Source organism: Bos javanicus, chromosome 12 (genome assembly GCF_032452875.1).
Source record: "Bos javanicus breed banteng chromosome 12, ARS-OSU_banteng_1.0, whole genome shotgun sequence".
In the NCBI taxonomy this organism is placed as follows: Eukaryota; Metazoa; Chordata; class Mammalia; order Artiodactyla; family Bovidae; genus Bos; species Bos javanicus.
The window spans coordinates 11109784-11131340 of NC_083879.1; the positions used below are offsets into that span (position 1 = coordinate 11109784).

The following is a 21557-nucleotide window of genomic DNA, read 5'->3' on the forward strand; positions in this document are numbered from 1 at the left end:
AGCCCCTGGCGGGCACCAAAGCTGTCTGCATCCCGGGTCCCCAGCGTCATAGCGTCTGCCCAAGGAGATGTCCTGGCAGTCCGAACACCGGTTGGAAAAGAATTTCCAGAGCCACAGTAATGCAGAAAAGGAGTGGGTTTTTTAAGAACAAAGAGCAGAGATAATGAGGGCACTGTGAGCACAGCTGGCCAACCTCCTGACAGACCAGGGTGTGTCCGAAGGACACTGTTAGAGTGTCTCTCAAGGGAAAGCCGATGCTTTTCATTGGGTTAGTAGCCAATTTTTATAGCCTGCTGGAAGGGTAGCATTAGGTTAGGGCCTATAGGATGAATACCAGGGTGGGCATTTTTGCCTAATATGGGGTAAGGACCTAGCCAGTGACTCTTGAGGGTGGCGGGGGGGAGCTTCTGGCAATAGTCACAAAGGGTCTCAATCAGTTCCAGAGATGACCTTGCTTCTGGGCTCTGCTCCTGTGGCCTTGGTACAAGGCCTCGCACCTATGACCTTGGGGTGGGACTCCACAGGAAACAGATAAGGTGGACTAGACTTGAAATCTGAGCACAAGCAGGTTGCCATCCACCCCCGAGGTGTTAGCTTAACTTCCCCAGTATCCCAGGGCAGCTGTGAGCAGCCCCAGCCAGCTGGGCCTGGGCACGATGCCTCCCTGCCCAGGACTCACGTGTGCCCGCTTGGTATAAACAGGCAGCAGTCCAGAGACGCTGCTGCAGGGCTGGGCACCGGGGTCCCCTGTCTACAGCAATCAGGAGAGAGAAGAAAAATAGCATGTGGTAACACTTGGCAGTATCTGCCCGTCTACTCTCCATAGCAACCGGGAGGCTATTATGGGGATTGTAGCATTAATGATGAGGAAATGGGGGCTCAGAGAGGTGGGATCATTTGTCCAGTGTCTCCCAGCTGGCCAGTGATAGAGTCAGAGTTTAAACCCTCAATTTTCTGGCTCCAAAGCCTAGAGCCCCAGTCCCATTCTCATCCTCCCCATGTTGTTGTTCAGCCCCTCAGTCAGGTCCAACTCTTTGTGACCCCATGGATTGCAGCTCGCCAGGCTTCCCTGTCCATCACCAGCTCCTGGAGCTTGCACAAACTCCTGTCCATCGAGTTGGTGAAGCCAACCAACCATCTCTATCGTCCCCTTCTCCTCCCACCTTCAATCTTTGCCAGCCTCAGGGTCTTTTCTAATGAGTCAGTTCTTTGCATCAGGTGGCCAAAGGATTGGAGCTTCAGCTTCAGCATCAGTCCTTCCAATGAATATTCAGGATTGATTTCCTTTCAGATTGACTGAGCTTCTCCATGGACTTGCCCAAAAGACAGTTCAGTTCAGAGGCTCAGTGCTTACTGCAGCCTTTACCTTAGCCCTGCAGGAAGTGGACCAGCCTAAGATTAGCTAATTCAGTATCTGCGTCAACTGCTCAACAAAAAACTGATCTTTTTTTTTTTTTTTCCAAAGCACCTTCCAGGCTATGAGGATAATCAAAAAGAAGTGATGGTGTGTTGCTTGAGTCTAAACAGGTGATGTCAGGATGGGGAGCACAGAGTGGCACGTGGAAACAAAAGAAACCAGGCTGGCACTGTTCCACGGGGCACTGTGTTCCACGGGGCTGGGTTGGAGGGGGGCCAGGCAAGTGTTGTTTGGAGAGTCAGCAGCATGTGGAGGAAGGTGGTTGGAGCAGGGCCCTGGGGCCAGGCCTTGACCTGGAGAGTCAGCAGCAAGCGGAAGTGGGTAGGTGGGACGGGGTGTCATCAGCCCTTCAATAAGGCTGTGCTCCACTTTCTTGGGGAAGGTGGCATGTCCCAGGGATGCAAATGACTCTGGGAGAAAAGAGGGTTTAGGGGCAAAAGGTAAATAGTGTAAAATAGAGGAGCAAGGAGAAGGTGGAGGCAAAGAGTGGCAGGGACAGAGGAGAGGAAGGTGAAGGAGGAAGAGAAAAAAGGCCTGCCCTGGGAAAGGCATGGAGGGCTTGGGATACACAGTCACTGAGCTTGTGTGCTCAGTGCTTCAGCCGTGGGGAGGCGGGGAGAAGCTTTTTTCTTCAGAAAAGTGAAAGTGCAGTCACTCAGTCATGTCCAACTCTTTTCGACTCCATGGACTATAGCCTACCAGGTTCCTCCATCCATGGAATTTTCCAGGCAAGAGAACTGGAGTGGGTTGTCATTTTTCTTCAGAAGTGGGGGTATTGTAGTTCCCTCCTTGTCTCTAGGACACCTTGAAGCCTCCCTGCTCAGAGAAGGTTCTTGTGTTGAATAATTTGCATGCCTGGGCACTGACCACTCAGGATCCATACTGGACCTGACAGCCCTACGGCCAACCAGGGTGTGGCGCCCCACATTAGCCCTGGCTGCACATGTGCCCTGCACACACATGCACACACATTCAGACACACATTCATAGCACTCATGCCAGGAAGCGCTACCCCAGCTTACTCATTGCAGGACTGAATACCACACGCATTTCCTCCAGTTTAATTAAGTGGGGCCTCGTGATTGTCTAAAATTAATGTTTCAAGTGAAGGCTCTTAATCCTCCCGCTGCATCTTTTTAGACACAGCTCCCCTGACCTTTTCAGATTCTTGCTACACAATTCGCCTCTTGCTCAAATAATTTGCAATTACAAGACACCAACTGGTTGCTGATAAAGGCTAAATGTAAAACACCCACAGTATCCAACTTCAAAGTAGGGCTTAAGATCAGAGTGGTTACTAATAGTAACTACTAGCACCAACGAGATGGAAGGAAAAACCTTGAGTTTAATGACCTATGAGTGCATCACAGCTCTAATAATGTGCCCCAGCTCCCAGCAAAAGAAGCCACTATCACCCACTCTCTGGATGGCAACTCAAATCCATAGGGTGTGTGTATAATACCAGTTCTCTTAGGCTTCCCTGGTAGCTCAGAGGATAAAGAATCTACCTGCAATGTGGGATGGACCCAAGTTTGATCCCTGGGTCAGGAGGATCCCCTGAAGAAGGGAATGTCTACCCACTGCAGTATTCTTGCCTGGAGAAGCCCATGGACAGAGGAGCCTGGCGGGCTACAGTCCACAGGGCCACACAGAGTCATAACTGAGTGACTCACACAACACACGCAGTTCTTAGAGCCACGTTGGCAAATTGCTGTTGGACTAGTTGGAAAGAACAGGCACTGGGTGCCTGACCCATGGTTTTCTCTTTCCTCCAGCCTCCTGCCTTCCCTCCTCTCCTCCTTCCATGTTTCTCCTCCTCCTCTCAGTGTCTCTCTCTACCTCTCCCTCTTTCTCCTTAGTTTTTGCCCATGTTTATAATTAGGTGGATGCTGTACGAGACAGTAGGAATGTAAATAAGAATAGCTATTCCTGCCCTTGAGGAACTTGCAGCTACTAGGAGGAAAAGACACAGAGGAAATTCAAATACCATTTGAAGTACGGAGACCTCCAGGATCACCGAAGAAAGATACCCTAATCAGACAGTAAGGTCCAGCTCCGGCATAAGAGAAAGCCCCTGAGGAAGGCCCCAGCCTGAGAAGGCTCTGGAAGGACAAGCCTGCACTGAGTTCTCTGAGCACAGGGCTCCAGGCTCTGAAAGATCTCGGAAGCAGAGGCAGAAGGCAGAGGTATCACCAGGAAGATGCTCGGTGTCCTCAACCCAACCTCCAAGGCGAGACAAAGCCCAGTCAAAAGCAGCAGTGGGGTCTTCCCTGATGGTCCAGTGACTAGAAGCTCCACGCCCCCAATGCAGGGGGCCCAGGTTCCATCCCTGGGCAGCGACCTAGATCCCATATGCCTCAACTAAAGGTCCCACATGCCACAACTAAGACCTGGCCCAGTCACATAAGTCAACAAACATTAAAAAAAAAAATCGGCAGTGCCCAACCACTGCACCAGCCCTACCCAATACCTCTACCAGAAAGCTTCAAGGTATCCGAAGCAGCGACCTCCCGCATCTGGAAGGTGACAGCATGCTGAAAACCTGGTGGAAACTGCTGTTCCGTCTGAAGTTCCACCATTGGAATGTCATTCTTTGGAAGGGAGAAGCCTTGCTTTAATAAGAAGCCTTTAATAGAGGAAAGTTGCCTGGAAAGCCTTGGCCTCAAGTTAAGAGAGTATGCCCCTTGAAGAGGTGATCTGAGAACAGTGAGACCCCAGGGAGGTCAGAGACCCCTAGGAGGGTCCTTGGAGGAAAACAGGAAGCTGGGCAGAGTGGGTGGGGCTAGACGTGTATTGGGTTGGCCCAAAAGTTCATTGGCGTTTTCTCTTCAATCTTTATTGAAAAACGCAAAAGAACTTTTCAGCCAACTCAATTCCTTTGGAAGCCAACATGAAAAGAAAAGGCATTTTTCTTCTATAATTTCAAGAGGTGTTGCGTGGGTGGCAGTTTGTAGTTCTCCCCTTTATCTCCACCTGAAGCAAATTGTAGACACTTAAGGCTCACTGCTTCAGAGCACTTCATCCTGCAGACTTTATGCAGCGCCCACCGTGTGCCAGGCTTTGTGCCAGGGGCTGGAGGCAGGAGCAGGGGTATCTGAAGGGCTTCTTCCTGCTCTCCCATCACTTGGGGTTGAAGGGGCCTCACGGGGACCTGGATCAAAGGTGCCGTGGCCGTGGGCGGTGCCCTGCAGACAGGCTCCCTCCAGATGACCTCTGTGAGAGACCACGCTGAGAGCACCCAGCAGAGAGGGCTGGCTGACCACAGGACGCATCTGCACTCAGCACTTTGTCAGAAGCCTCACCTGAAGCCCAGTGCCTGCAGGTTAGAAAAATAAACCAACAGGTGAAATGAACATTATAGCAGCAACCTGCCAAGCCTCTTAATCTGTCACTTAAATGTAGAGCTTTCAGCTATAATTGAACATCCTACTGAGACTATTATGAGGAGGAGGAGGAGGAGGAGGAGGAGGTGTCGAAGTTGTGGCTTAGGAGGGCGGAGGAAAATAAATTTCACTTCAAAACTAGTCAATAACAATGCCTTTGTGTTAAAAGAATGGAGTGCTGGACTCCTGGCTGCAGAGGAAAACAATACATCCACAGCACTCAGGAGGCAGCTGAGTCACTACCCAGGCTGCCAGAGGAGAGCTGAGAGCCCCCGAGACTGGAAAATTACCACTGCATCTTGAAAACCTTAGAAAGAAGCAGCTTGGGAGATGGCTATAAGCATACTGTTGTTCAGTAGCTCAGTCATGTCCGTCTCTTTTGCGACCCCATGGACTGTAGCCCGCCAGGCTCCTCTGTCTATGGAATTTCCCAGGCAAGAATACTGGAGTGGGTTGCCATTTCCTTCTCCAGGGGATCTTCTAGACCCAGGGATTGAACCCACGTCTCCTGCATTGAAGGTGAATTCTTTACCACTGAGCCACCAGGGAAGCATGTTATTAAGAAGAAAAAGAAAGAAAAGGAGGAAAGGGAAGGATGGATGGAGGGAGGAATGAAAGAAGGAAGGAAGGGTGCGCCACATCATATATCTTCAGAGAACTGCCAATCAGAACAGCAATAAGATACTGCGAATGGCCAAAATCCGGATCACTGCAAACACCAAAAGCTGGCAAGGATGTGGAGCAACAGGAACTCTGGCCCATTGCTGGTGGGAATGCAAAACGGTCCTGCCGTCTTGGAAGACCTCTTGGTGGTTTCTTATAAAACTAAAACATACTCTTAGCATACAGTCCAGCAATTGGGGTCCTTCCTGTTTACACAAAGGAGTTGAACACATATCAGCATGAAATCTGCACATAGATGTTTATAGCTACTTTATTCATAATTGCCAAAACTTGGAAGCAACCAAGATGCCCTTCAGTAGGTAAAGGGATAATGGGGTCCATCTAGACGATGGAATTTTAGTGCTGAAAGAAATGAGCTCTCAAGCCACGAAAGACATGAAGAAATCTTAAATGCATATTGATAAGGGAAAGAAAAGCTGAAAAGGCTACATATTGTATAATTCCAACTACATGACATTCTGGAAAAGGCAAAACTATAGAGACAGTAAAAAGATTAGGGACTGGAGGGGAAGGGAACAATGAATAGGTGGAGCATAGAGGATTTGTAAAAGTATTTATCTGGCTGAGTCAGATCTTAGTTGTGGCACACAGGATCTCAGTTGCGCTATGTGGGATTTTCATGGCAGCTCACTGATCTCTAGTTGTGGCATGGGCTCCACAGCATGCAGGCTCAGTAGTGGCCGTGCACAGGCTTAGATGCTTAGTTGCATGTGTGATCTTAGTCCTCTGCATTGCAAGGTGCGTTCTTAACAATTAGGCACCAAAGAAGTCTCCACAGAGGATTTTTTAAAGGCAGTGAAAATACTCTGATGGCATAATGATGTCAGTATACATCTGTCCAAACCTATAGAGTGAATAACACCAAGAGTGAGCCCTAAGGTAAACTAATTACACTGGATGATTATGATGTGTTGATGTCGGTGTATCAGTTGGAACCAATGTTCCACCCTAATGGGAGAGGGTGATAATGGGGGAGGCTAAGTGTGGGGGGCAATCTCTATACCCTCCTCTCGATTTAGCTGTGAACCTAAAATTTCTCTTTTTTAAAAAGCCTCAAAAAAGAGAAATGGAAGGGAAGGAAGAGAAAAGAAAAACTCTCAATAGAAGGTAGCATCAAAAACTCCCATTTACTAGCTCCGAGAAGATCAGTGTGTGGGGATGGTTTTGTGAAGATCGAAGACCATCAGGTTAATTGCACCCAGCCTCCTGGAAATTCTCAGGTGCCTCGCCTTCTGGAATAAGAGGGAGTCTTCAAAGCATCCCATCCTTCTGGAAAGGCAGTGTGACATAAAGACAGGAGGCAGTTATGGTGCCTGTATTACTATTATTAGTGGACTGAATTGCCTTTGAGAGATTGTTCTGCTGACGAAGAGAGAAATTAGACAGGAGTGAATTGTTTCCCAGCATTTCTTCTTTAGAGAAATTGGGCCCCCGGGGTCTGAAGAGACGTAGTAGGAGGGCCTCGCAGATACCTCAGCAGGCATATTCGTTGTTTCCTAATCTTCACAGAGAACCAGCCTGAGCGCTGGATGCCTGACCTTGTGAGAAGTTGGGTGGAACTCATTTTGCTGTAACTCTCCTCAGAAAGGATCCAACAACAATGTACTCTTCTTATCAAAGCTTCCCCCAGGATCACCAAGCAAGGGCCACTTTTCCTGCCCATCCACAGTAGCTGCCTTTCAAATGACCGGATCAGTTGCCGAAAAAGTCAACAATCATGGTCTGACTCAAGGCTACAGGACAGCTGGCTTGCTTCAGCGCTCCTGTGAAGAAATGTGAGCCACTCAGAACACTGCCTTCAGTCCTCAAGACAGAAATACAACTGTCGGTGGCTTGTACACAATTCAAATCTTAATTCTCACCTCCTATAACACCTCATTGATCCCTTCATTGTCAGGGGATGAGGCCTTCTGCGGGAGTGAATGTGCCTTGTAGTTTAGGCTTACCTGTTAAAGCACTTAATCATAAAAAAATAAGAAGGTCGGCTGTACTGCATACTTCACTGCTAGAATAAACAGTACCTTTCGTACTTGAAATTTTATGACTCAGGCCATCATCTTGATTGAGAACTACATGCTGTGGTTGTAATTCATATATGGTAGGTAATAAAAGGTTAAAAGCAGTGGTGATTTCTGCCTGACTGGCTGATGCTTTCATGTAAATAACTTGATTTCTAAGGCATCACGTGTTATTAAATTCTTTTCTCTATGTCTGCTTCAGGTTTATCAGGGTTCATGAAGCAAGTGTTAAAAAGACATAGCACAGGTAAGAGGCTCCATTACAGAGATTATAAACTGTGCTAGACATTAGTCTCCAAGGACACATGAAAAAAATGTTCTTTTATATAATAATGGTGGTAGCCATAGTAAGGAGGGATAGTAAGTATGTGTATCAGCTAAGATTCTTTGGTGTAAGCAACAGAAACCAACTCTGAGTAACATAAACCACAAAAGGGGTGTATTGAAAGAATTCTTAGTAGGTCTCAGTGCTGGCCCCGGAAGGACTGAATCGGGGCTGGCCCAGCGAACTCTAGGGCTTAGACATTCTCTGACTCCTCCCTAGACATTTCCAGGGCCTGTCTGTCTCCACCCTGGAGACAGCTGCTGGGAGGAAATGACCTAATTGATCCATCTGGGGTCATGGGTCTATCCCTGTGGCCATGTGGGTGAATCCTATGAATCTTATGCCTGGCAGCCCCTAAAAACCCCAGAGAATGAAGCAGGGGAATTTCCACCAAAGAAAGAAATGTGTGGACAACAACAGGAGTCCACTAGAGACAACCTCACCAAGCCAATATATACATAGTCACATTCCCTAGTGTCTAGTTGCTCGTGGTTTCATAAGAGCATGGCTTCCTGTCCCAAAAGTTTGCCTATGCCTACTCTACTCTAGAGGCTGCAGGAGGCAGAATGTATCCCTCCATGTCCTAATCCCCAGGGTTTGTGAATGGGGTTCTTTGAAGATGTGATTAACAGACTATAAAATGCAGAGATTTGCCTGGATTATCCAGGTGGGCCTATTTCATCACATGAATCAGACAGGTGCAGCAGAAGAGGAAGTTGGAGAAATTCTTAACTATGGTTGGGACTTGATCCCCTGTAGTTGCAATAGGGATCACACAGAAAATACAAAAAGGAATTCCAGCAGCCTCTAGCAAGGATCTCTAGTAAAGATAGCCCTCTGGCTGACAGCCAACACAAGGACTTCAGTCCTACAACCTCAAGGAACTTAATTTAGCCAACAATCTGAATGGTCCTAGAAGAGGGTTCATACCCAGAACTTCCAAAAAGGAGCTTGCTAACTCCATGTTTCATCATTTTGAAGCTCTAAGCAGAGGACTTCGTTGAACCACACCTACAGAAACATGTAACAAATCAATAACCTCAGATATGCAGATGACACCACCCTTATGGCAGAAAGTGAAGAGGAACTCAAAAGCCTCTTGATGAAAGTGAAAGTGGAGAGTGAAAAAGTTGGCTTAAAGCCCAACATTCAGAAAACGAAGATCATGGCATCCGGTCTCATCGCTTCATGGGAAATAGATGGGGAAACAGTGGAAACAGTGTCAGACTTTATTTTTCTGGGCTCCAAAATCACTATAGATGGTGACTGCAGCCATGAAATTAAAAGACGCTTACTCCTTGGAGGGAAGGTTGTGACCAACCTAGATAGCATATTCAAAAGCAGAGACATTACTTGGCCAACAAAGGCTCATCTAGTCAAGGCTATGGTTTTTCCTGTGGTCACGTATGGATATAAGAGTTGGACTGTGAAGAAGGCTGAGCGCCGAAGAATTGATGCTTTTGAACTGTGGTGTTGGAGAAGACTCTTGAGAGTCCCTTGGACTGCAAGGAGATACAACCAGTCCATTCTGAAGGAGATCAGCCCTGGGATTTCTTTGGAAGGAATGATGCTAAAGCTGAAACTCCAGTCCTTTGGCCACCTCATGCGAAGAGTTGATTCATTGGAAAAGACCCTGATGCTGGGAGGGATTGGGGGCAGGAGGAGAAGGGGACGACAGAGGATGAGATGGCTGGATGGCATCACTGACTCGATGGACGTAAGTCTGAGTGAACTCTGGGAGTTGGTGATGGACAGGGAGGCCTGGCGTGCTGCGATTCATGGGGTTGCAAAGAGTCAGACATGACTGAGCGACTGATCTGATCTGATCTGAACCATTAAATTTGTGGCTATTTATTCTGGCAGCAATAGAAAATCAATACAGAGCTCTTGCAGATGTTTCACCTTCTGCAGCATTCATACTTTCATCTTATGATTTTCTTGCTGACAAGCTGGCAGGTTAAGCTCCCTGGGTTTATCAACCTGGCCATAGTTCTTTTGCATCTTCGGCAATTACAACAGTTGCCAATTTTGTTTAGTCATTAAGTTGTGTCCAACTCTTTGTGACCCCATGAACTGTAGCCCTCCAGGCTCCTCTGTCCATGGAGTTCTCCAGGCAGGAATACTGGAGTGGGTTCCCATTTCTTTTTCCAGGGGATCTTCCCAACCCAGGGATTGAACCCGTATCTCCTGCACTGGCAAGCAGATTCTTTACAGCTGAGCCACCAGGGAAGCCCTATCTTCAGCAATAACAATTTTTTTTAAAAGCAATCAAAAAAGTATTTACTCAGGGCCTATCATGTGTTAAGTACTTTATAGCCTTTACCACATTAAATCATCGCCAAAAAAAAAAAAAATCTTTTTAACAGATTAAAAGGCTCTGCATATCACTGCATCCTGGAACATGGGAAGAGTGCTGATGCGTACTTCATCAGACTTTTCTAAGGATTGAATAAGATATTGATACAAATTTACACAAACAGTAAGAGGTAGAGCTATTCTGTCTGACCCAAATGCTTGCTCTTTCTACCACACTCAACAGCACCACTGTGAAAGCACCCAAGACAATCAGTTAAGTTCAGTCCCTCAGTTGTGTCCAACTCTTTGCAACCCCATGGACTGCAGCATGCCAGGCTGCCCCGTCCATCACCAACTCCTGAAGCTTACTCAAACTTATGTCCATTGAGTCTGTGAAGCCATCCAACCATCTCATCCTCTGTCATCCCCTTCTCCTCCTGCCTTCAATCTTTCCCAGCATCAGGGTCTTTTCCAATGACTCAGTCCTTCGCATCAGGTGACCAAAGTATTGAAGTTTTGGCTTCAGCATCAGTCCTTCCAGTGAATATTCAGGAATGATTTCTTTTAGGATTGACTGGTTGGATCTCCTTGCAGTCCAAGGGACTCTCAAGAGTCTTCTCCAACACCACAGTTCAAAATCATCAATTCTTTAGCACTCAGCTTTCTTTATAGTTCAGCTCTCACATCCTTACATGACTACTGGAAAAACCATACCTTTGACTAGATGGACTTTTGTTGGCAAAGTAATATCTCTGCTTTTTAATATGCTGTTTCGGTTGGTCATAGCTTTTCCTCCAGGGAGCAAGCATCTTTTAATTTTATGGCTGCAGTCATCATATGCAGTGATTTTGGAGCCCCCCAAAATAAAGTCTGTCAGTTTCCATTGTTTCCTCATCTATTTGCCGTGAAGTGATGGGACCGGATGCCATGATTTTAGTTTTCTGGATGTTGAATTTTAAGCTAGCTTTTTCACTCTCCTCTTTCACTTTCATCAAGAAGCTCTTTAGTTCTTCTTCACTGTCTGCCATAAGGGTGGTGTCATCTGCGTATCTGAGGTTATTGATATTTCTCTCAGCAATCTTGATTCCAGCTTGTGCTTCATCTAGCTCAGCATTTCTCATGATCTACTCTGCATATAACTTCAATAAGCAGGGTGACAGTATACAGCGTTGATGTACTCCTTTCCTGATTTGGAACCAGTCTGTTGTTCCATGTCCAGTTCTAACTGTTGCTTCTTGACCTGCACACCGATTTCTCAAGAGGCAGGTAAGGTGGTCTGGTATTCCCATCTCTTGAAGAATTTCCCACAGCCAAAGGCTTTGGTGTAGTCAATAAAGCAGAGGTATATATATATATTTTTTTTTTGGAACTCTCTTGCTTTTTCTATGATCCAGCAGATGTTGGCAATTTGATCTCTGGTTCCTCTGTCTTTTCTAAATCCACCTTGAACATCTGGAAGTTCATGGTTCACATACTGTTGAACTCTGGCTTGGAGAATTTTGAGCTTTACTTTGCTAGCATGTGAGTTGAGTGCAATTGTGCAGTAGTTTGAGCATTCCTTGGCTTTGCCTTTCCTTGGGATTGGAATGAAAACTGACCTTCTCCAGTCCTGTGGCCACTGCTGAGTTTTCCAAATTTGCTGGCATATTGAGTGCAGCACTTTCACAGCATCATCTTCTAGGATTTGAAATAGCTCAACTGGAATTCCATCACTTCCACTAGCTCTGTTTGTAGTGATGCTTCCTAAGGCCCACTTGACTTCACATTCCAGGATATCTGGCTCTAGGTGAGTGATCACACCATGGTGACTATCTAGGTCGTGAAGATCTTTTTTGTATAGTTCTTCTGTGTATCCTTGCCACCTCTTCTTAATATCTTCTGCTTCTGTTAGGTCCATACAGTTTCTGTCCTTTATTGAGCCCATCTTTGCATGAAATGTTCCCTTGGGATCTCTAATTTTCTTGAAGAGACCTCTAGTCTTTCCCATTCTATTATTTTCCTCTATTTCTTTGCAATGATCACTGAGGAAGGCTTTCTTATCTCTCCTTGCTATTCTTTGGAACTCTGCATTCAGACAGATATATCTTTCCTTTTCTCCTTTGCCTTTAGCATCTCTTCTTTTCTCAGCTATTTATAAGGCCTCCTCAGACAACCATTTTGGCTTTTTGCATTTCTTTTTCTTGGGGATGGTCTTGATCACTGCCTCTGTACAATGTCATGAACCTCCATCCATAGTTCTTCGGGCACTCTGTCTATCAGATCTAATCCCTTGAATCTATTTGTCACTTCCACTGTATAATGGTAAGGGATTTGATTCAGGTCAAACCTGAATGGTTTAGTGGTTTTCCCTACAGGACCTTTTGAAGGGGGTCGCCATTATCTTCATTACCTCCACCTTGGCCTCAGGTCAAACAGAAGGGAGGGAACACAGCCCCGCCCATCAACAGAAAATTTGATTAGAGGTTTACTGAGCATGGCCTCTCCCATCAGAACAAGACCCAGTTTCCCCCTTAGTCAGTCTCTCCCATCAGGAACCTTCTATAAGGCTCTTATCCTTCTCCATCAGAGGGCAAACAGACTGAAAACCACAATCACAGAAAACTAACTGATCTCATCGCATGGACCACAGCCTTGCTAACCCAAGCCAATAAGCAGCTATAACTGACAACCAGTGTTGCATCATGGCCTCGAGATTCTCTAGGGCCTCCAGTGTGTGGGGCAGTGGGGTGAGCGCTGAACCAGGAGTCACCTGGCCATGTCCATCCCTCTACCAGTTAGATCTGTGTGGGGCTGAGAAACAAATTGGAATTACAGTCAGATCTCAGTTCTCCTTGATGTTCAGTGTTCCCTCTCCTGGATCTCCCCCGTGCCTGCATAATGGCCCAGTCCAGGAACACATGGAGAAGTCTCTGAACTTCTCTGTAACACTCTTTCATCTCCAGGACTTCCCCAGTGAAATCTCTGGCAGGGCTGCCACTCACTCCAACCAAGAGCTCAATTTGGGGTTGGCAAAATCTCAGGTTTTCCTCATTCATTCCCATTAAAGTCCTCCACTTTCAACCAGCAAAAACACAGGTTCACACACATGCTCACATACACACACACACACACACACACACACACACACGCACGCACGCACACGGACACCAAATGGAGTCTGTCCTTCCTGCAAGAAAATTGCCCGTTTCATGGCTGGCCCCGCACTTTGAAAAGCACAGTGCTCTGGCCAGTCTGGCTGGCAGAAGGACCACAGGAGCCCCGGGCCAGGAGCCCACAGTCTCCTGCTGTGCTCCCCCAAAACTCCAGCAGGTTTTCAAGAGTAAAAGCTTTTCAATTTGCCGTGTGCTTTCGGTCAATTTACAGTGCTTTGAAATAGTTCTGGACAATTTTTCCAGTTTTATGCACATTTCATAGAAAGGAGCCACCGATGCCCACGCCACTGTTTCCAGAAGTCTCTCCCCCCAGCTTCTCTCAGAATGCAGCCACGAAGACTCAGGAACCAGCAGCACTGGGGCTCCCCGTCTGCCCCATGTGCCTCTGCATCTGCCCAGATCTGCCCCAAAACTGCTCCAAAGAGGTCCCTGCCCTTCAGAACCTTCTGCTGGGAACTCCTTCTCTCCCCACGTTTCCCAGCTCTGCCGTGGGGTAGGCAGGACTCTGTTGTTTGAATTCCTTCTGTCATATGCATATTATCCAACCTTAGAAAACACACAAGTCTGGCTGCCTAAGCTTCAGCTTTGACTGTCACTCTGTTTTTGACTGCAGTTAATGAACCCTAACTGCCCCCAAATACTCTGGCTTTCAGACTATCGGAGCCAGCATTCCCAAGTGGATATCGATTTACCATTGCATTTATATGAAAGAACAAGAAAGAGCTTTGTGTGTGTGTTTTAGCTACTTAATCCTCATTCCTTTTGGCTGAGAGCTTCTCCTTGGACCATTTCAGAGAGAGGACCAGAGGGATTTAGCTTGCTGATCCTTTTTATTTTTATTGTATTATCTCTGTATTAGCATCTTCCTTTTGGAATGCTCAGAAAATAAGGGAAAACAGCAACAACCCCCTCCCCCAACGGCAGTGGACATGAAAGGCATCTAGCAAAGTGATGAGTTATTGCAAACTGTTCATGAATCTAAATGCCAGCCAGACATTATTTGAAGTCTGAATTAATAATATAGGTACAACTGCTTTTTGAATGCATAAGCATCTCCTTTATAAAGTGCTGGTCTGTATACAGTAGCTGGTATTATTTTACATTTTCTCTAACATTGGATATCTATACATAGTCTGCAGAATCTGTATCATCCTGGAAGTGGGGGACTGAAACTTATTGATGTTATTAATAGAAAGTATTCCTCACTCTCAAAAAGATTGGGAATCTCTACTCCCTAAAAAAAGAAAATAAAAACAGGGAATTCTCTGGTAGTGCAGTGGTTAGGACACCGAGCTTTCACTGCAGGGGTCAGAGATTCAGTTGCTGGTGAGGGAACTAAGATCCCACAAGCAGCATGATGTGATAAAAAAAAAAATTATTTTAATAAAATTAAAAAAGAACTTCCTAGGTGGTCCAGTGGTTAAGAATCCGCCCACCCATGCCAGGGACATGGGTTTGATCCCTGCCCTGGGAAGATTGCACATGCCGAGAGGCAGCAGCCCGTGCACCATGACTGCTGAGCCTGTGCGTCCTGGAGCCTGCACCCCGTAACAGGAGGAGCCCAGCACCCCAGCCAGGAGCAGCCCCTCTCACTGCGACCAGAGAAGGCCCATGCACAGCCATGAAGACCCAGAGGAGCCAAAATAATAAAAATAAATAAATAAGTAAATGGGTAAATAAAATTAAACAATAAAAATAGAGTTACCGTACAATTCAGTAATTCCACTCCTGGGCATATATCCAAAAAAGAAAAAGATGAAAACTCTAAATCAAAAAGATACGTGACCCTAATTTTCAGAGAAGCACTATTTACAGTAGCTAACATGTGGAGGCAGCCTGAATGTCCACTGACAGATAAATAGATAAAGAAGATGTGGCATATTTGTACAATGGAATACTACTCAGCCATAAAGACAATTAAACAATGCCATGCACAGCAATAGGGATGGACCTAGAGACTATCATACTAAGTGGATCCAACAGAAAGAGACAAATATCCTCTGGTATCACTTGTATGTGGGGTCTGAAATATGACACACATGGGCTTATTTACAAACAGAGATACATTCACAGACATGGGACACAAACTTACGATTACCAAAGAGGGGCAGAGGGAAGAGGAATAAGTTGAGAATTTACGATTAACAGATGCACACTTACATAACAGATAGAAAACAAAGTTCTACTGTGTAGCACAGAGAACTATATTCAATATCTTGTAAGAACCTATAATGGAAAAAAATCTGAAAAAAATATGTATGTATAGCTGAATCAGTCTGCTGTACGCCTAAAACATTATAAATCAATTATAGTTCAATATTTTTTTTTTTTTAACTGGGAATCACTGTTTCAAGGAAACTGGATCTCTAGCAAACAGCCTCTCTCCCCATCTGGGGGAAGGAAAATGCCAGGGACAACGTCCCTTCTCCACCCCGCACTGGCTCACACTCGTGTCATTGGCCTCGTGTTGGGTATGGTGCCCTCGAGGAACAGGCAAGCTACTGTCTGCACGTCTGAACACTGAGCTCCTACTCTGAGGTCTGCTCTTGACTGGCTAAAATATCCTGGGTCTTTCACTTCACTTTCATGGGCCTCCGTTACTTCAACTATAAAATGATTTCACAAAAGGTGTCAAAAACTCTTGCCAGCTCAGCCATTCTTTGACTCAACACATTGTAATTCTAGGCACCTTGCACATGTGTTACTGCTCATAAATCCTAAAACGGCCACAGGTCTTTTACAGATAATTGCATTTCCCAGCTAAGGGCCAACAGGCTCTTCATTTGGCTACTGACTTTATAAAAAAAAAAAAAAAAAGATGCAAAAGGGCTGAAAGGATTAGGGCTCAGGCTAAGGAACATGCATTGCCTCACATGTTCCAAAAACAGGCACCACCTACCCAGCACTTGCTGTGTGTCAGGCACACTGAAAACACTTTCTGTGGATTAAATTGTTTGATCCACCAGATAACCCTATGAGATATCATCTGTTACTTATCTCCCTTTACCAGTAAGGAACCCCAAACCCTTCTCTGGTCCAATTCTGTATCATCTTTGTATCTTTCAGATCATCTTCCCCTTACTGAGAAATAAGGAGTGTATTTGTTCTTAGAATGTAATTCATAAACACATAAGCCATCACCATGTGGGTCTCCATCATGAAACACAGCAAAATGCAGGAAAGAAAATAAAAGGCTCATTTAGCTAGTACCATTTAATATTTCCTTCTCTGAGACAAACATTAAGTGTCTGTGTAATTATCCTTAACTCTCACTGGGAGAAGGAAGAATTCAATGATTCAAAGTTTGCCACTTTTTTTTAGTTAATCTTAAAGGGAGGACACATAAAACAGTGGGAAAGACTTAAATTGGGCTAAGTTCTTGGCAGCTAGAGGCTTTCAATGATGAGAGAAATCTTGACCTGCATCCAAGTCAGCCCCATCCGTAACCTTTTTGCTACCTGTCTCACCAGTATCCAAGCCAAGGAAAATTAGCAACACATTATACATCCTAATTAGAGCAAATATCTGCAAAAAAATATCAACACACTAGGTTGGTGACATTGCCATAAAAAGCCACCCTCCTTATAGCATTATTGGGCATATAATATGTATATCACTAGATTGGTGCAAATTTTGGAAAGCAAAATGACAAAACTAAACAATTCTCAGCAAGGCCACTCCTGAATGTCTATCCTTAGAAAATATATCATAGCAATACATCAATAAAAGCAGGAAGAGGGCTTCCCTGGTTGTCCAGTTCACCTGCCAATCCTGGGGACACAGGTTCAATCCCTGGTCTGGGAAGATCCCACGTGCCTCGAGTCTACTGAGCCTGTGCTCCACAGCAAGAGAAGACGCGTGCGTGCCACCCTGGAAGGCAACCCCTGCTCGCTGCAGCTAGGGAAAGGCCCCCACGCAGCGATGAAGACCCAGTGCAGCCAAAACCGAATTAATTAATTTTAAAAAAAACCACAATAGGAAGAGTTATACATGTGAATGTCCATTGCAGCATTATCTACAATAGCAAAATTGTAACACAAACACAATTTTTTCAATGTTTATTGAACAGCTATTTTGCGCCAGGCACCATGCTGGACCCCAACACAGCGAACATGAGTCTCCTAAAGTATTGTGCTGAATAGGAGGCTGTTTTTCTTTCTTTTGGATCCTGTTCTTTAATAATTTTTCAGAGGAAAACCAAGAAGGGGCTTCTGGCTCAGTAGAGACATTGATTAAAGCTTGGTGAAAAATGGGCAGACGTGCAGATCCTGGGTAACACAGGTCAAATTCAACAGACCAAAGGAGTGCAAGTTTTTATGATGGAGTTCTCACCACCCACTGGTTTGGAGCTGGTTTTCCATAGCCGCCCCTCCCAGCATCATAGTCCTAAGGCTACTCATCTCGTTCCTGGCTCCCAGAACTCCCACGGTCATACTGCCTGCCCTCCTTAAAGCCTGCATCCCAGTCTGTGCTAGTGATCGATCAACCAAGTAAGTTCCATTAATGTACTGCGTGGCATTTTCTGCAACTGCTCTTGAATCGTATCGCACAAAGCAGAACCCACATGCTGTCTTCTTCATTTTATCCAGGCCCAAGATGATTTTCTTTATGCCACCACTTTTGCTGAAGAGCTCGTAGGTTTGTTCTTCGGCTGTGTGAAAGGAAAGATTCCTTACATACAACGTGCAGTTTTTCCTCAGTAATTTTCCCTGTTCTTCACTGTCACCCCGGAAGGGCTGGTCTTGGTCCTGGCTCAGGTCGACATAGAAGTTGCTGGGCAGTGCCTTCAGGAGGCCACCTGACTTCAGTGCAGAGGTAGTCAAGGGTGCCACTTGGAGAATGAGGCTGTTTTGTTTTTTGTCTGTTTATTTTGAGAAATCTGTATTCACTTCTTTCTGGTTCTCCGGTGTATTACAGGGTTGGGAGGTTGGGAACTCCATGGCATATGGGCTCCTGGATGCAATGTGAATTCTGCCAACAACGTGTGTTTGTATGAGATTTGGGAGGCAGAAGGGAGGCAAGAGGACCTAGTCTCCTTTCTCCAGAGTGGACACATGGGTTTTGTCAGATGTGAGTTTTTGCAGAAACCAGTGAAGCTCTTAGCAACCACCTACCTGGGTGTTGTGGGGCAGCTGGGACCGTTAGCATTTTCTTGCAGCTTTCTGGTCTTTGCCCTAAGCGGTACCCCCTGATTCTCTGAAAGTCGGCAATAAATCTGAAAACCAAGAAAACCCATCCCCCACATCCACTTCCCTGCTGTTGATTTTTATTCCTCCAGTCTTAGCTTTGTAAGCTCCTAATTCCCTGTGTCAAATCCCTCTCTGACTCAAATACCTAGAGTGAAATATATTTTCCTTAATCCGTAACTTATTGCAGAGAAGCAACAATCTAGAACAGCTCTGCCCAGTAGGAAACTAATGTAAGTCACACATGGGAGACACTTGTAATTTGAATTTTTCCATCAGGCATATTAAAAAAAGTAAAAACAAACAGGTGAAGTTAATTCAACAATATATTTTATTTAACCCAATATATCCAAAATATTATCTCAATGTGTAGTCAATATGAAAATATGAATTATATCACTTCCTTTTTGTACTGTCTTCAGGATACAGTGCATATTTTATATGTAAAGCACTCTTCAGACCAGCCACATTTCAAGCACTTAATAGCTACACGTGACTAGCGGCTCACCTAATTTCTAAACATAGATCTATATAAGGTATACATGCGTGCTAAGTTGCTTCAGTCATATCTGACTCTTTCCGACCCTATGGACTGTAGCTTGCCAAGCTCCTCTGCCCGTGGGGTTCTTCAGGCCAGAATACTGGAGTGGATTGCCATGCTCTCCTCCAGGGAATCTTCCCGACCGAGGGATTGAACCCACATCAATTAACTCTCCTTCCTTGGCAGGCAGGTTCTTTACCACTAGCGCCATCTAGGAAGCCCTCTGGCTCAAGATCAAGATCAAGATCAGTCGCTCAGTCGTGTCCGACTCTTTGCAACCCCATGAATCGCAGCACGCCAGGCCTCCCTGTCCTTCACCAACTCCCGGAGTTCACTCAGACTCACGTCCATCGAGTCAGTGATGCCATCCAGCCATCTCATCCTCTGTCATCCCCTTCTCCTCCTGCCCCCAATCCCTCCCAACATCAGAGTCTTTTCCAATGAGTCAACTCTTCGCATGAGGTGGCCAAAGGACTGGAGTTTCAGCTTCAGCATCAGTCCTTCCAAAGAAATCCCAGGGCTGATCTCCTTTAGGATGGACTGGTTGGATCTCCCTGCAGTCCAAGGGACTCTCAAGAGTCTTCTCCAACACCACAGTTCAAAAGCATCAATTCTTCAGCGCTCAGCCTTCTTCACAGTCCAACTCTTATATCCATACGTGACCACAGGAAAAACCATAGCCTTGACTAGACGAACCTTTGTTGGCAAAGTAATGTCTCTGCTTTTGAATATGCTATCTAGGTTGGTCATAACTTTTCTTCCAAGGAGTAAGCATCTTTTAATTTCATGGCTGCAGTCACCATCTGCAGTGATTTTGGAGCCCAAAATAATAAAGTCTGACACTGCTTCCACTGTTTCCCCATCTATATCCCATGAAGTGATGGGACCGGATGCCATGATCTTCATTTTCTGAATGTTGAGCTTTAAGCCAACTTTTTCAATCTCCTCTTTCACTTTCATCAAGAGGCTTTTGAGTTCCTCTTCACTTTCTGCCATAAGGGTGGTGTCATCTGCCTGTCTGAGGTTATTGATATTTCTCCCAGCAATCTTGATTCCAGCTTGTGTTTCTTCCAGTCCAGCGTTTCTCATGATGTACTCTGCATATAACTTCAATAAGCAGGGTGACAATATACAGCCTTGACATACTCCTTTTCCTATTTGGAAACAGTCTGTTGTTCCATGTCCACTTCTAACTGTTGCTTCCTGACCTGCATACAAATTTCTCAAGAGGCAGGTAAGGTGGTCTGGTATGCCCATCTCTTGAAGAATTTTCCACAGTTTATTGTGATCCACACAGTCAAAGGCTTTGGCATAGTCAATAAAGCAGAAATAGATGTTTTTCTGGAACTCTCTTGCTTTTTCCATGATCCAGCGGATGTTGGCAATTTGATCTCTGGTTCCTCTGCCTTTTCTAAAACCAGCTTGAAAATCAGGAAGTTCAGAGTTCACATATTGCTGAAGCCTAGCTTGGAGAATTTCGAGCATTACTTTGCTAGCATGTGAGATGAGTGCAATTGTGCAGTAGTTTGAGCATTCTTTGGCATTGCCTTTCTTTTACATTGGAATGAAAACTGACCTTTTCCAGTCCTGTGGCCACTGCTGAGTTTTCCAAATTTGCTGGCATATTGAGTGCAGCACTTTCACAGCATCATCTTTCAGGATTTGCTGAGTGGCTCAGTGGTAAAGAATCTGCCTGCCAATGCAGGAGACGTGGGTTCAATCCCTGATCCAGGAGGATCCTGCATGCCCCAGAGCAACTAAGCCTGTGGACCACAACTACTGAGGCTGTCCTCTAGAACCTAGGAGCTGCAACTGCTGAGCCCACCCGCAGCAATTACTGAAGCCCACTCACTCTGGAGCCTGCGTTTCACAAGAGAAGCCGCCACGAGGGAGTAGCCCCCACTCATTGCAACTAGAGAAAAGCCCATGCAGCAACAAAGACCCTCTGGCTCAGTCTGCCTGAAATGCAGGAGACCCGGGTTTGATCCCTGAGTGGGGAAGATCCCATGGAGAAGGAAATGGCAACCCACTCCAGTATTCTTGCCTGGACAATCCCATGGATGGAGGAGCCTAGTAGGATACAGTGCACGGGTCGCAAAGAGTCAGACACAACTGAACGACTTCACTATATAAGATACTAGAGTATAAATGATAGCAGATTGTTGTACTGCTATTTGCATGAACTTTGGGGCTTAGTAGAGGACTGTGTTTCTGCTGCTGGGTTTGGCTCCATCTCCCTACCCAGTCCATCAGGTGTCTGTCAAAGGAGATCTGGTTCTCACCCAGGTTGAATCGAAGGCAGCCTTTTGTGTGGGGAAGGATGGGAGCGCTGTAAATGCCCACAAACTGCATGAGAAACGGCATTGCACAAGAAGGAGCCAGGACCTAGGTCCAAGACGGGTTTGCCTTGGTCTGGGATGAGCTCAGTGTCCAGGTGGGAATGGGGCAGCTCCTGAGCTGGGTGGCTCTGCGCTGAGACAGCAGACGCACCGGTGTGAGGGCCTCTGTCATGCCCTCTGGGAACAGGTGGTGCAATGAGAGAAAGTCAACAAGACT

The 21557-nt window shown here is 45.8% G+C and overlaps 1 pseudogene; it reads right to left on the reverse strand.

Moving 5' to 3' along the window:
- Positions 1-595: 595 nt before the first annotated feature.
- Positions 596-21365, reverse strand: LOC133258124 (nuclear cap-binding protein subunit 2-like; annotated as a pseudogene).
- Positions 21366-21557: the final 192 nt, after the last annotated feature.